The following is a 13,188-nucleotide window of genomic DNA, read 5'->3' on the forward strand; positions in this document are numbered from 1 at the left end:
TTTCATATATGTTTGACCTTCATGGCATTATAATGGCTATTTTTCGCGATCCGCTTGCAACGCTCCACTCTCAACACTCGTTCTAGCATCTCTTTTCAATGCCTTTCCCGGCCGGACGCCGAGCAGGTTCCAATTTTTCTATTGTATGGTGAGATGTAAAGTAATGGAGTAACACAATCATAAAAGTAACAAATTGCAGTCCTACAATCGCAAAAATTCTAACTTTACTGGCCATTTTTTTAGAAACACTGACAAATTACAGACTAAGATGAAAAAACTAACTTTTACTGATTTTACTGACAATTCTTTACTCCCGCATACATCGACAATAGACGCCGACAATTAAAGTTAAAAGAAGCTTACATTTCGTGTGGAAATCGAAGGCACATATTTCTGGATTGACTGACTCAATCAAGAACACGAGGACTACAATATTCTCCTATTTCTTTCTCTATTCTTGCACATAATCATAATATACCATGCGTTTTCCGTAATTCACTGTGTATTTGGAAAAGGAAATACTGAAATAGAGCAAACCCACAGACACTCTTCTAAACCATAAACACTCAACTGAGTGATAGTCCCACATTGTTAATGTGCCCATTTCTGAGAAGAATCCTGCATAATTTCGCGCCTGTTGTATACAAACTTCCTGTGTGCAAAACCTCCTGACCTTAAATAAAATAAATAAATGAAACTAGAAATGTGAGGAAATAAGGACCTAAATGAATTCACAGAGAGAGTCCTCAAATAGTTTATGAAATTTCCATTAAACAAATAATATTATGCTACAACACGAAATCTTGTCGAAAGTTGCACATTGGGCCCCTTATGGGAAGGGGGCGGGCCCCTGATTTCGGCGCCCGTGTCAGAGAACCAATCAGGTTCGGAGCCAAGAATTGATCTCCAGGAGGGGCTCACGGGTTATCAGGGGGGGCTTTGTAAGTCAAGTCCATTTTTCAAAAGTTTAACAGTGTTAAATGAAGGTAAATGATGTGTGGGGGAGGAGGGGGTCATGTAAGTTACATAAAGTTTAGAAATATCACACAAATACTCAATTTTTCTATATATTTTAAAATATCACTCGAAGTGTTAATTGGCTGTACTGAAATCATCCCTTACTACACATTCCATACTACGTTTGATGATACAGATATTTATATTACACAAGAAAAGATGGAAAATATTCAATCATAGTAGTGCCTACCTTACATTCCACTCCCCGGCCAATCAATAAAACTGCCCTTCGTTCCCAAAACTTGGGAGCTGTTAACCTTTGACGCAGATGCAGATGGAATTTGCATAATGATATCAAAGTTACAGATTTCTGTGTAACGAAGGTACAGATAAAGAAGCTCCGCTGTGAAGAAACGTTCTGAAGTCTAGAGAAGAGAATATCCTAAATGCTTGCCGCTACTTAAGATTTCTTCTTATAAATAAAATGAACGAAACGAATGTAATAGCTGCTGTTTATGCTCTCTGAATTCATCCTTCACCAAAGATATGAGCAAAATAATTTCTGCTGTCTACATTTTCACTTTTCACTGCAAACAAATTACACAAAATAGTTTTACCTTACGTCAAGGGCGCTGACGTCAGTGCCAGGACACATGGTATTTTTCAATAACTAAATATTCAACAAACAATAGCCTACAATTTTTTTGTAATCACTTAAAGTGTATAAACATGGAAGCATGATTTGATGAAAATTGAAAATTTGGAAAATAGAAATTTCAAAATTGCATGTCTGGGTCCGAGAAGTTTAACTTGTTATCAAGTGAACACATATTAACGATAGTATTGATTTTTTTTAAAGAAAATGTTTTGTTTTAAATAAGTGATAAGAGATGGCAGCACTTTTAATGTTTCAAAATTGTCCAGATCTATGTCTTCCAATCTGCAAAATGTTGTGCTAGGAAGTATTGAGAAGAAAATAAACTACTCATAATCTCTATGCAAGTTTTGCACTAAATTGAAACACTTTGATTGAACTGTTGCTGTCATCACGCTTCTCACAGACCATCTCTTTAACATATATTTCATAAAGGAAGTTTGTGAAATTATAAGTTGATGAGTCATCCCAAGGGGATTGAATATTTTTTTGTAGATGCAAGCTTGAGGATTATGTTTTGTAATTCTATCAGCTAGTGTCATAGGGAAAATTCAGTCAATGACTGACGCAGAAATCGAAAAAGACTCGAACCAGTGTCTGGTCTGTCTCATGCCAGGCTCTACCAACCGAGTAATCTAACAAAGCCAGGCTTGATTTCCTCTGCCGTTGTTTTTACTTAGGTTGAGTTGTCCATGTCAGTGATACTGCAAACATAAACAAAATGCATGAAACTTATAAATAGCTTAGTGTACATATATTCGAATATTACATTGGAGTGTCAACTTCGGTTAGTGATCGGTTAGTTCATAATAACGTTCCAGCCTGATCATTACCAGTGCGTAGTTAGGCATCGGTTAGTTCATTGAGTTTGAGTTGGTGATTTAAGTCCACTTGATGCACAGTTAGGCTAATCGGGACTGGACCTACGGTTTAAAGTGGGATCCGAACCACTTTGCCATGTGCCTCCATAGGGTATCGAACCCGGGACCCCTTGAATACAAGGCGACGACGCTACCACTGCGCCATCGGGGAGACCCCGATTAGTTCATTGAACTCTCAAACCTAACTACTGCCTATTTTGGGGGGAGCAGGAGAAGGTTCATATAGTTCTTGCCTTGATTCATTCTCACCCAACAGGTTGGTAGGTGCCAGGGCTTGCCCAGAGTTGATCTCTTCCTGGAGATGAGGCCTGCTCGAAAAAGGTTCGTTCGTACAGTAAATTTGGTTGTGTATATTTTGTGATGTGAGTACCAACGTCTCAGGCAGGGGAATCATGTTCTCGGTGAGGTCTTCACAATTCTCATGACGATCTTATTCTCGTTACGGGTTTTGTAATTCCGCCTGTGCCTTTCTCGAACTCTGAGACAAGGTCTTTCGAAATGAGATCCCTCAAATGATCTTTATATCCCAATTGCTGTTAACACATATTTCACGACAAAACGCAACCTTGAACGGACAGGATAATGCATATCCAAGTATTCCTATTGTATGCTTTATATTTCTACCTTTCTTTATTTCCTTCCGACCTCTAATTTTTAGGTGCGACTTATTTTCGGGCTACCAGATGGCGCAGTGGTAGCGTCGTCGCCTTGTAATCAAGGGGTCCCGGGTTCGATACCCGGTGGAGGCACAAGTGGTTCGGATCCCACTTTAAACTGTAGGTCCAGTCCCGATTAGCCTTACTGTGCATAAAGTGGACTTAAAACACTAACTCAACAACAACAACAACAACAACAACATTATTTTCGGGCTAATGTGGCACATCTGCAGTAGATGTAGCCTCGTCTTCATAGTCAGCTCAGGGTAACTAAACATGGCGCAGAGAGCAAACGCTGCCCTCTGTTAACTGCATTTACTACAGTATTACCCCTCTTCATTCGTGTAGAGGGGTATGTCTTCGGTAAGTGTTTTGACCATAATTTTAGGATGATATCAATAGATATTCTAAATGTCCGTTGCTGTATTTCAACTAAAAAAAAAGTGTAAGAATTCATTTGTAGGCAATTAATTTTTATTTGTGCGAAATATGAAATATTTTTATATATTACATGAATATGTAATAAGATGTTGTGAGAATAGAGCAATAAGACTGCCTATTCAGTGTCTTGCTGAGGGGGCAGTGAAGATCAAATTAATGCAAAAAGAGTTGAATAATGTTGCTGATTAATATTCTATGCGTATTAGCAAGTAATAGTGCATACATCTTCCTTGGTACTGTCATTCAAAGCTGTGTAATCCCAATCCAATCCTTGCATTTCAGTAAGTTTGGCGTAAATAAATAAATGCTAGGATAGTATATTTTTATTGTTATTTTATTTTAGTGCTTGGTAATTCTTTGGGGGTTCAGAACCGCCGGGTTCCGCCAAAAGTTCTTGGCCAATGTGATGTCATCTGAAGATGCTGTCAGACTTCTGAGTCCTATCTTCGAATCAAATTAGTTAAATTCTTGTGGAGTGCAAATGATTGGGTTGATTCTAACTTCGGTTGAGCCTTTCGCTTCTTGTTCATACAAGAAGCGGCTCGTTCAGCATTTTTACAAACATAAATGTTACAATGCACCATTTCAATTACCCAGACCCCTATCGGTCACCCCAATGATGGAGAATAGTCTCCAACATAATGATGAATTTACTTCTCCTTCTTAAGTAAAGTCAAGTAGATATATAGCAACGATATTACTGAACTTCAAATATGTTTTGTTATTTACTGTAAGTGATACGAGATGGCAGCACCCCATCTTGTGCAAGTTTTCCAGATGTCTGTATTTTTTTTTTCGAGCTTGCAAGATATAGCGGTAGGAAATAATGAGAAAAAAAGAAACTACTATTTTTTTTTTTTTTTTTGCAAGTTTAGCAATAAATTGAAGTATTTTGATTTAACTGTTGATGTCATGACACTTCTCACATCAATGAGTTTAGAACATACATTATAAAAATGGTTATTAAAATTTTCCAATAGAACAACCAAATGGTTTAAGTATTTTTTTGTAATCGCAAGCTGCAGGTTTGCGTCTTGTAATCCTATCAGCTTGCCTCATCATATCGAAAATCCACCACAGGTGTTCAATTACGTAGAAACATAGGACACTGTGTCATATTATGTCTTACCCTATCAACTGAGTTATCTAACAAGACTTGCTTGAGCCCGATTTCCTCTGCTGCTGTTTCAACTTCATTGACTTGTGTATGTTAGTGATACTGCAGGCATAAACAATATGCTTGAGATCTATAAATAACAAGTTACATGTGTTCGCATGGCAAGTTGAAAACTTCGCACAGTAAATTTGGTTAGATATATTTTGCGATGTAAGGCCAACGTCTCGAACGATATCGAGTGAGTCTGGTTGTCGGTCCAGTCTCGAAAATTCTTGGCACGATTCTTACAAGTCCGCCTCAGACTTTTCTTGAACTTCTTTAGCTTCTCCTTTTTTACTTAAATTTTAGGATGTTTATGTTCTAAAAAATGTTCTTTTAAGTTCCTAAAATAGGCTCTAAAAATTTTAAAATAGGTCCTAAAAATTCTGAAATAGGTCGTAAAGATTCTAACACAGGTTCTAAAAATCCTAAAATAGGTTCTAAAAATATTAAATTAGACAAAGAATCCTAAAGTAGGTTCCGAAAAACCTAAAATTGTTCAAAGTTGAAAAATACTAAGAAGGTACAATTGTTAAAAACAAAATTTCAAAGGAACTGTGAGAAATTTTAATAGATATGTAATCATCAAATATTAATTTTGTAACCAAATTTTCATTTCTATGCATCATTTTCAAAATGGTACACTAATTTTTGTAATAGTTGGATCCTCGACAAAAAAACCCCTTATATCTATGAGGATCATTTTATATTATGAAAATGATCTTTAAACAGAAACTTTGTTAGTGTGCAAATTTGAATGCTGGAAAGCACCAAAAAAAGTAAGTAAGACAATGCGGATCACAAGTTTGTACTTCGGACTGTGCAGGGGCATCAATTGCGCCAGACATTTTGCTTTGTTTAGACTTAGCTTGAAAAAACATTATGGACTTGGAGGGAAATCGGCAGAGAGCATGTTTCAAACAAGTTTGTCATGGAATTTCTTTATTACCAAACACAACAAATATCTCTGTGTGGGGTAAAAATCATGTAAAACCTAAAAAAAAAAGGTTTGATTCAGGGGCAAAACCCTAAAATAGGTTCTAACACGCAAAATTGGTTATTTTAAGTTTTACATCATCAGTTGTTGCGTTTTTTTTAGATGAAACGCTGACGTAACTTGTTTTTTCTCATTTATTTGCAAACGAAAAAAATAAGTAAAAAACCTAAAACCAAAGGTCCAGTTAAATCTAGTGGTGAATTTCATTCGCTTTGTTATTTCATAAAAGTGATCATAGATGGCAGCATATCTACTATATCCGTTTCTTCCCCTTAACCATGTATTTTGTTTTCATTTTTGCTAACACTGCAAAAGGGTATTTTGAGGAAATAATAATCTACGCACAATTAAGTTCCAAGTTCTACAACAACCTGTAATATTTTTCCCTAGCTAGTGCTGTCTCCGAGTTCTCATGGGCGTTCTCTTTCAAATCCTCTTAATAAACAGTTTTAATCGTTCGACATTACCGAATCTGAGTTCGAACTAAGGTATTTCACTTTTTGTATAAGTAAGTTGGAGAGTTACGTTTTGTAATTCTATCAGCTTACTTCATTTACGAAAAAACCACAGAACTTTGTAATGTAGCACATCGCAGTGTAGCATACTTGCCTTGTAATCATGATGTCCCGAGTTCGGTACCCGATGGAGGCACATAGTGGCTCGGATGCCAATTCAAATTGTATGTCCAGTCCCCATTAGCCTTTATGTGCATAAAGTGGATTTAAAGCAACAATCCAATCAATCTTTGTGAAAATTGAAAGATTCTTGGAACTTGACACCACTCGCACCCCCCCCCCCCTTCACATTCATATCTGGTTGCGGCAGCCATAAAATATTGATTAGTTAGTTCGCTGCCATGAAACTGAAAGCAAGAAGAAAATGAGAAAGGCTACAAGCGGCATATGCGGCTTGGAAATGAACACTCAGTAATAAATGCAACCTTCCGTAACGGAGCGCTACGACGAGCGGCACGTGTCAGACTCGATCGATTTCTAATTGTTATAATGTATCGTGTTGCAATATTTATAATCAGGCACGTATCCAGAGGGGGGGCTCGAGCCCCCCCCGAAAGTTTTAGGTTTACACTAGATAAAATGAGGTTTTTGGTTTCTTGTGGTGTGAAATAAAATATTGTGACAATAATTTAAGGAGAGAAATAATTATCGAGGTAAGACGGAGAATATTCCGTAACACGGTTATTGATAATAGCATGTATCCAAGATGGCACGGGGGGCTCGAGCCTCTCTGCAGGAAATTTTTCAGTTTACGTTAGATAGAATTAGGTTTTTGGCTTCTTGAATAATGTGAAAATAATGTAAGGAGAGAAATAATTATCGAGGCAAGACGGAGCATGTTTTATACCCCTGTTATGGTTAGTAGCACGTATCCAAGGTGGGGATGAGGTGGCTCGAGCCCCGCCCCCTCAGGAAATTTTTCAATTTACACTAGATAAAATTAGATTTTTGGCGTCTTGAATAATGTGAAGATAATAAATTTATAAATCCGAGAGAAATAATTATTGAGACAAGACGGAGCGTTTTCTATAACCTTATTATTGTCAATAGCACGTATCCAAGGTGGGAATCAGGAGACTCGAGCCCCCTTCAGGAATGTTTTCTGTTTACACTAGATAAAATTAGGATTTTGGCTTCTTGAATAATGTGAGGATAATTTGGGAGAAATAATTATCGAGACAAGATGGAGAATGTCCTATAACCCTGTTATTGTTAATAGCACGTATCCAAGGTGGGGTTGAGGTGGCTCGAGGCCCCCCCCCCCCAGGATTTTTTTTATTTTACACTAGATAAAATTAGGTTTTTGGCTTTTTGAATAATGTGACGATGATTTAAGGAGATAGACAAGTATATCGAGGCAAGACGAAAATGTTCTATAACCCCATTGTTCATAATATTGAACGTAAACTTTTCTTGCACTTTCGGTGTTGTCGCAGCGCACTTGAGCACTATGTAGAGACTTGTCATCATTTGTAAGCTGCCCAACAAAGGTAACGCCACACGTAGCGCGATTCGTTGTAATTTCTAATCTAAGAAAGGGGGGAGGGGGTACGTTCTTGAATGAGAGAAGGAGTCAACTACTGGCAATATTAACGAATCGTTTTATCTGCGGAACGTTCTACAATATAATGAGGATATAAATACGCGGATTTAAGTTTTCGGTTGATTTGTACAAAGAATCTGTTAGTGAGATTTCAAAGGTAAGTGTGACAATTTATCCAGTCGATTGGTGATCAGATCAGTCAGCGTCGCCTGGTTGCTTTATAAGATATAGTGATTCGAGAATGAAGACATTGACGACAGCAGAACTTCCGGGGCCTCAGTGTAGTGCTAGTTCGGGTTGAGGGCCGAAGATATCAAGTCCCCCCCCCCCTCTCTCTCTCTCTCTCTAAAGTGAATATTTCAGCAGTACCGGGTATTGGAGTGGTTTATTAAAACAGAAATAAGCTGCATAGATCAACTGAAAATCAAAGTTTTGTGTGATGATTTAGTTTTGCCAGAACTAAATTTCGTATATGCAGTCAGAGAATTTCATGGTATAAAAAAATACTTTTGTTTAAGCCTACTGGGTTCGAAACACATTCAAACACTTAATTACCATAAAGAGACAGCCGAAAATTTTATGAATGTCGAGAAGAGAAAGCAAGAAGATGTTGCATATGTAGACATTTTAGGCGGAAATTGCAGGCTCTACCAGGACCCAAATCAGGGCTCTACCAACTGAGCCACCTAGCCATCCTTGACTTCAATCGATTTTTCTTTAAAATGTTTACATAGTACATGTCCTGTGTATATCAAATCGTAAGGTGTTGCCTGTATAGTGAACAAGCACAGAAAATATAGGAGAGAGAAGAAAACTGAGGAGCATTCTCACCGGTTGAGAAGAATTTTTTCTGTGGTCAACAAGAGCTACTACTTCGAGGTGACAATGACAGTAGCCCAATAAGGGAGATTTCACACCGTGTCGCCTGAAGATTAGGTTTGTGTGGCCTTTTGTGTCTCTACGGTGTGAAACGTTGCTGTTTCAAACGACATGTATCGCGTGTCCCTTCGGTCTGAAACCTTCTTAAGTCTTGAATATCCAAGTCACAAGGATGGAAAATTAAGGCCTTGTTAAGGTTAGGTGTGAAGGCAGGCAGACGACAGCACCCTAAAGGATCATATCCAAACCTGCAGGAAGAACGCATCTTACTTCAATCTCCAATACGGATAAAAACGTCTGGTGAGTTGATTTTAAGAAATGTGTCTGAGATAAAGAGAGGCGTGCCCAGGATTTTCGGAAGGGAGAGGGGTTACGCATACTATTTTTGGTGGTCAGTCCTGATTTTGCTATTTTTTTTCCTGTCTTTGTTCAAGAGGAACAAAATTAACAAAACGTACGCTATGTACTGGGTGAAATGGGGTTATGACCTCACCAAACCTCCCTTGGGCACGTCACTGGAGATAAATGAGTAAGCATTTGATCACACTTGGAGACGAAACATTAGATGTGTTGGGAACGGAAGGGTTTTCACTGTGCATTAATTGTTTCGTGATCCACCTGTATTCAAGAAGACTTCCTTTGCTTCGTGCCGATATATGACAAGACAGTGGAAGCTGTGACAGGCATTTTTGAACACTTGTGAGTGCTAAGGCCTGAATCTGAACAATTTGGTGGGTTTCGGCTTTTATAAGAGCTGCAAACATGGAAGGAGAAGAAATGGACAAACACACATACTGAGATGGTTCCGGCACACAATGTTAATACATGGAAACAGAGGAGTCGAGTGGTAAAAAAATGTCACGTTCTGATAAAATGACAGCCTTACAGTGGCGACGAATTAATAAGGGATAGTTGCTCCCCATTTTTTATTTTCTTGCCTCAACATTATGGCCTCTTAATGTTAAGCCTTGTCTACCAACACCCTCCGCACCCCCCCCCCCCCCCTTCGGTTTTGGAACCCAATTGCCACCACTGGTCTTGAACATACAATTGTGAGGTTCTTACTATACCCCTTAAAAAAATGGTGTTGAGCCCCCCCCCGAAAGGAATTCCTGGATACGTGCCTGTTTATAATGTATCATGTTGCCTCTGTCTATTCTATTGGTAGCGCATGCGCGGGAAATGCCCGCTTATAGACTAAATGAGATTGTGTCGGTTGTCGCTTCGGTGCGATACTCCCGTGTCGATTTGGGATTCCACCAATCGAACGCAGGCTTGTGCAGCCTCTCGTGCCGCTACGGTGTGCAATGTTGCTGTTCATGGGTTCGTTCTCAAGTGTCGCTTGTTGCTTCAATGTCAAATCTCCCTTACATGAATTAAATCTTTCGAACCGAAGCGACTCAACAAACTGCTCGTGTCGATTGTCGCTTGCGTGTTGTACGGATTAGGCCGTTTTTTGAATACCTTGTGTTGTGTTCTCTCGGACTGTCGTTTGTGCATGCGCGGGGAAAGACGCCTTTCTCGTCGAGGTCCTCTTGCGATTGCGTGCCATGATTGAGCCTGGAACGATAAAAATGACAAACATGACATTAACATTTATAAATTAAAGCTTTAACATTGTCTTAACCGGAAATATTTGTTGTTTTCAAATCTAACAGTTATCTGTGGCGCGCACCTGCAAGCCAGACACTTGTGGGGTAAAACTGCGCACACGTGCTGCATTCCTGAACAAATCACGTGATGCTGCCCAGCCATTGCACAAAGCAATGTGCAGGTGGACTCGGCATTAACACAGCTTCTAATATCGTAATATTGTATGCATTCACAGTGACGTAGTACTAAAAACACAAATAAATAGCAAACACCCTCAAAATCTTTTCACTTACCTCTCTCCACAGCTACCCTACCACCTTAGACGAAGTAACGGTGGCGCATTGGTGCCAACTGTGTGTGATTTTCACCTCGAAAAACCGGTGCGCAGTCTTACCCGCTGCGCAGTCTTACCCACCTTACTCTATGCCTGTCTGCTACCTCTTGGCCATGACTCCCGTCTTAGTGCTTGCAACTTGATGTTACGCGTACTGACTACGTTTTAAAGAATAGAAAAACACACCTGAACACACAATTGAATTTGTTGGTTATAAAGGTATAGGCTCATTGTTGACGCGATGATCGAGATTGTCGAGCAATTGCACCCAAGTTTTAATCTTGATATTACTCGTACTGGCTATGTTTTAAAGAATAGAAAAACACATTTGAACACATTGTTGATCTGAATCTGTTGGTTCCAATACAGTATAAGTTAATTATTGACAATATGATAGAGATTGTTGACCGATTTCTTACATACCTAGCAGAGGAACGACAGAGGAACAACATAAAAGGAATATGAAAACTTTGAAAGTTCGTGTGAAATGAGATCTAATGACGCAACGGACTAAAAAACAGTTCGTAATTCGTGGTAACCGAAATTCGCGTTAACCGATAAAACTCTCTATAAGATATAACACATCCCTGCATAATTACATAAAGAAAGAAGATACATTGATATTAAAAAAATAATCATATTTACATGCATAAAAACTATTAAAAAGGATCATGTAGTGATTCTATCCTTACGCCATCACTTCATTCTTGCAGGGAACAATGAAAAAATTATCTTTAATTTAAATTTTGCTGCTGTGTAACATTTCCAAGGGATTCCAAATTATGTTTCTTGCATTAATATTATAACGATAAAATCTTGCTAATTATCAGGTAAATCAATTAATCATCGTAATAAGCAATAATATGCATTGGATTGTGGCTGTTCACCGGGAGTTGGACGACGGAGAGCGAAGGACTAGCCTGTTTCCCGAGAGAAGAGGCCGAGCCTCGGGTAAAGAAATATAAAAAAACAACTTTAGTACCAATGGTCAGATTCAACTGAAATTAAAGACAGCCCAGCAGCAGATTATAATCGACAAAATCCCAAAAGCTGAATTTGATAGGAGATAAATTAAGCCCGATATTAAAGGTTAAACAGCGAGACTGGATAACAATAGCTACAGACTCCCTGGCACTGTCTTCGGAACGAACGTGCAGGTTACAATAGGCCCGGTCTTTGGGTAACCTCTCTTCGAGGTGCTTTTGGAGAAGGGTCAAAGAACTCCAAATATACGGGCGAAGATAGCAGGAAAAAAGGCTACGACTTGAGGACAATTTAGCAACGCTTGGCAAGAGAGGGTACCGTAACGAACCTTTTGAATCGCAAATAAATAGACGCGCGGAGAAGCGGAAGAGGACAGTTTTACTCAGATTTTCTTCGACGTGTTATCGTGCACAATCTCTCCGCGTAAAGTATCCGCTTTGTGTGTCGCACCGTTCCGTGTTGTGTTTATTTCGCACGTGGTTGTTTACTATCAAGATGGAGTAGAGACAGAGAAAGGCCCCGCTGGGGGGGCGTCTGACCTAGTTGCCAATCCTTGAAGATGCGGAGATCCAATCTTATCGCCCGGAAGCCATCTATTGACCACGCCGCAAACATCCACGACTCCACCACGAGGACTTTAGCCTGAGCCGACAAAGGTAAGCCGGAATGGACGTGAAAATGGATAAGCTTCGTTAGCCCCGTCGTGACATCCAAGGAACTCGCTTAATTACATAAAAAATCTCGAACAGACATTGCTTATTACGGTGATTAAATTGCATCAACTATATTTTTAACTTGTAAAACCGTACAGCTTTCACTTATTCATTTATCCGAAGTATTTAACATTCAGATTGTACGACGCTATAAATTGTCAATATAATTATATAACAGTGATCCTAGTTAACCGCAAACGTAACAATATAAATATTAACATTCAATTACAACAACATAAAAGGAGTAGTGTTTTGTCGTACAGGTTAAGCTCCTACCGGAACATGGTGTTCCCGGAAAGCAAAAGTAAATGTCAAATTAAGAACAGTTTTAATTAATGTAGCTAACTTTAAACATGCCGCCGAACTATTATTGTACTAATTACTCATGTCTATTGGATTGCCGAGATATGAATGCGTGAGTGAATGTATGAGTGAAAGGGGCAATGATGTAATGTTTATGCATGTGCTCTTTTATAGAAATTACAGTATATATATAGAACTAACCCTGTGGTGTGATTTGTTCTACCCTATGTAATCTCTTGGGCTCCGACTGATGGCACTTACCCTGGACAAAAGGTAAATAGGTTATTAATGATTGCCTTTTGTTTATTTGTTTAATTGTTTTTGTGGGTTAGACATTACCATTGTAATGTAGAACCAGAACGACGTCAGGCACGTTAAATAAGTAGACGTCGCGTTACAATATAATAAGGTAAATTATATCCAAATTCAATGTTTTATCCTTTGTGAATATTTTATGTGCCTTTTTCAATCATGCTGCTAAGTATCCAATTAAACCTATCGTATTTACAACAACAAGAAGAAAATCTCGCATTCCTTTCTCAATATGAACTCTTCGAAGGTTAACATTTGGCACTAGTGGG

The sequence above is a fragment of the Lepisma saccharinum genome, chromosome 13 (assembly GCF_977018435.1).
Source record: "Lepisma saccharinum chromosome 13, izLepSacc3.1, whole genome shotgun sequence".
Classification (NCBI taxonomy): Eukaryota; Metazoa; Arthropoda; class Insecta; order Zygentoma; family Lepismatidae; genus Lepisma; species Lepisma saccharinum.